The sequence below is a fragment of the Dromiciops gliroides genome, chromosome 2, assembly GCF_019393635.1.
Source record: "Dromiciops gliroides isolate mDroGli1 chromosome 2, mDroGli1.pri, whole genome shotgun sequence".
NCBI lineage: Eukaryota > Metazoa > Chordata > Mammalia > Microbiotheria > Microbiotheriidae > Dromiciops > Dromiciops gliroides.
Window position 1 is genome coordinate 371300655 of NC_057862.1, and position 3958 is coordinate 371304612.

Below are 3958 nucleotides of genomic sequence, written 5' to 3' on the forward strand. Positions count from 1 at the left end.
AAATGATCTTGACCCATTCCTTTGTGGGTTCTGCTCCTCCAGGAATTGTCCTATGGCATTATTTGGATTTTTTAGAGTGATTGTGGCATGAGATCCAAGAGCTTACTGCTTTTCCTCTGCCATCTTGACTCTGCCTCAGAAATCCCTAAAAATGATTTTTAACATTCATTTTTAAACTTTGACTTCCCAATTCTTTCCCTTCCTCCCCTGCCCCTATTGAGAAAAAAAGCAATTCTATAAAGGTTATACATGTTCAAAACATTTCTATATTAGTCACACTGTAAAAGAAAACAGACAAAAACTCAAGAAAAATAAAGTAAAAAAAAATATGCTTCAATCTAATACCACAGTCTTTAAAATGCCAATGTTTCATGTGAGGGGGCATCCATAAAGTTTTATTGCATCTAGGTAAATGGAAGACCATGCTGGTGATGATAAGGTCATGAGTCACACAATTCTTCAGTAGTAAGTGACTATTACTGTTTCTCTTTCTGATTCCATTTATCCTGCACACTCCCTAACACATCTGATAGTCTGTACCTACTCTAGTGTTAAAGTCACCCAGAATTACAAGCTTGATCTCTTTCTGCACATTGATGATGAGGGTCTCCAGGCCTTCATAAAATGTTTCTTTGACCTCATCAGAGTTCATCTTGGTGGGAACATAGGCACTGATGATGGTGACATGGCACTTTCCTGCAAGTGACAATCACATTGTCATGAGCTTGTCATTGACTCCTTCTGGGAGGCATATAAGCTGGTTGACTAGATTATTTTTTTTCAGGGCAATGAGGGTTAAGTGACTTGCCCAGGGTCACATAACTAGTAAGTGTCAAGTGTCTAAAACTGGATTTGAACTTAGGTCCTCCTGAATCCAAGGCTGGTGCTTTATCCACTGTTCCACCTAGCTGCCCCAACTAGATTACTTTTGATTACTAGGCCAGCTTCACTACTCTCTTCATCACTGCGGCCCAAGAAACATGTATCAAGCTCTAACTTTGGTAAACCAGCCTTCATTTGCCAGTCTTGTTTCAGTCAGGGTTGCTATTTGGATGTGAATAACTGTTTAATTCTCTTGCAACAAGAGCTTTTCACCTTTCAGGTCTACTGGATTTTGTGTTTTCGATAAGTGTGCCCACATTTCATGTACCAATGGTGAGTGGAATCATCTTGCAAAAGTTTTTGTACATTTTTTGTGTGTGTTTTGACTGCAGTGTAGAATCCCTGGCTGCCAAGATAAGTAGGTTGAGTTTAAGTGAATTAGCTGATATTTAGGGCACCTTTCCTTATGCCAGAGGTGAGCAATGCTGTCCTTAAGAAAGACTTCTTGGGGCAGCTAGGTGGCACAGTGGATAAAGCACCAGCCTTGGATTTAGGAGGACCTGAGTTCAAATCTGGCCTCAGACATTTACTAGCTGCATGACCCTGGGCAAGTCACTTAACCCTCATTGACCCACCAAAAAAAAAGCGAAAAAGAAAAGAAAAAAAAAAGTCTTCTCAGATACCCAGGGGACTACCAAATCCCACTCCTGCTTCAAGCCGATGAGAAAATGACCCTATGGCTTAAGCCACCTATGTACAACTTTGTGAATACAGTTCCCAGTATATACACAGCTGCTGCTTCATCACATGTCCATTGCTTCAGGACTTTGAGACAGATAAAAATGGTAAAATGACATGAGGATGTTTTCTGATACACACATAAAGTAGATTTAACTAAAGCAGAGTATCACAAAGACACAAGCCTCACCCTCTCTTCCAAAGTCACCTGAGTTCAGTGGCAAGACAAAAGTCAAGATAACTGGCAATGGATTGTGATGCAGAAGATGACCTTGGTGTCTTCTGTGGCTAATCAGGATGCACAGCACCAGTTTCCATTGCCTTGTTGGCCATTGGAACAAATTGTTCTCATACACCCAATCCACCAGGGGGATTTTTTCTCATGCTTGTGGTAGACACCCCACTAAATAATCAATAAATTTGAGTCCCCTCAATTATCCTCAACCAACATTAATACCTTGCTCAACAAAGCGGCACACAACCCGAGTATACTTGTTGCCATCTCTACTGGCAAAGGCCTAGCATGCAATGTCAAAAAAGGTTAAGAGTTTCTTTTGCTTTACCAGGGACACTTTTACTTTCTACTGCTCAAAATAAATATTTATTCCTGAGGGGTTCTGAGAATAGGCATATAGGAGGATGACACTCTGCTCTGGGATCTTTGAAATGTCTTCCAAGGTTTCTATGAGTCAAAGCCCCAAGTCTTGGGGTCATAGTAGCAGTTCAACTGCTATTCAGATTCGTGCCAATATCCCAAAAATGGGGATGTGATTTCCCCAGGGATAGTTTGGGAAAATAGACACCCTGGCTGAACTTAAAGAACTGTTGTAGAAAATTAGCATCCTCTTTCAACCCTCCAGTTCTAGAAATGGTCTGTACAGTGACATTTCAGGCATTTTCAGCCCTTTATTTTACCCAGCACCAGTTCTGCCTATACTGGCTAGTCCTGCAATAGGCCAGTACTCTTTATCTAAGCTCTTTTTACCAACCCTTGGAAGAACATAAGCCTTCTCATTATCATCTTTTTTTGTGTGTGGGGGGGGGCAAGTGGGGTTAAGTGACTTGCCCAGGGTCACACAGCTAGTAAGTCTTAAGTGTCTGAGGCCGGATTTGAACTCAGGTCCTCCTGAATTCAGGGCCGGTGCTCTATCCTCTGCGCCACCTAGCTGCCCCTCATTATATCTTGATAGTCCCCAACTCCCAACTCCCAGATTCATCTTCTTTGCTATTAATGTCCCTCTTACATGCTTCTATAACTATCAGGATAGAATGGGGAGGGCCAATTTCTGCACAGGTCAAACACGAGCTTATGGCAGTGGCATCAGTGCCCAGGTTCAAGTGGAAGGGGGTAGTTCCAGATAGCAAATGCCAAGAATGTACATAGTTGGTAGTTAGTGTGTGAGAAGATGCAAGCACACCATTCTCCATTTCTTATTATTGTACCTTATAATTGTTCAAGATCTCATACTTTTTCAATGCATTTGCACACATATGACCCCCTTCACAACCTTCTTCTGGCATAGGTTTTATCAGATTATTTTCAGATGGAGAAACTGAGGCCCAGAGAGCAGAAAATAAATTACTTCACCCCTTTAATCAGAGGGGGAATGATGTTAATTTCAAGTCAAATTTACACACCCCAAAGTAGAGTTTGGATGGTGACCACAGAAAGCAGAACCTTTGCCATCCGTGCCTCAGGGCAGTGTGAGAACAAATGTGAATAGGTCACAGGGAGAGCCAGAAATGACAATTCTTAATGTGTATTACCTAAAGGAATTTCATACTTATGTCTAATAACTAGTTCATACTTCCAAGGAGGATTGGAAAGTAGCAGGAAGAGGAATAGAAAAGAAAGGAACAATGCTTCCAAGGAGGGTTGGAAAGACCCTGGAAAAATCCCCCTAGAAAGGCCATGGGATTATATCCACAGATAAAACAACATTCTGAGTGTCCACAGGCCCAGGGTTGCTGCAGTTGGATCCAGATCCCTGAGTAGCAGCTAAGGCCCCTGCCTGTCCTGAGTGTGTCCATAAACTATCACAGACCATACTGGCTTAGGACAACCTGCTGACCCCTATCCTTTACAGTACTCTTTGGTGGTACTATCCCTAACCTGCTTAATTATAGAGAGTATAAAATTTTAAAACTTGGAGAAACCTTAGAGACAATCTCTTCCAAACATTTGATTTTATACAGCAGGAAACTGAGAATTAAAGAAGTTAAATAAATGGACCAAGATTACAAATCATAAATAGCTGAACGTAGGCTAGAATCAACACCTTCTGACTGATGTCAGTATCCCTTCCACATGTGCAGGATGTACTTGAAAAGAGTGTCTTGAAGAGGGAAACAGTAAACAACCCTCAAGCTAGAATGGAATGATCATATGATTTGGAGT

The 3958-nt window shown here is 41.5% G+C and overlaps 1 pseudogene; it reads right to left on the reverse strand.

Annotated features, from left to right (window-relative positions):
- Positions 1–2000: 2000 nt before the first annotated feature.
- On the reverse strand, positions 2001–2988 carry LOC122738911 (annotated as a pseudogene).
- Between the last annotated feature and the right edge of the window lie 970 nt (positions 2989–3958).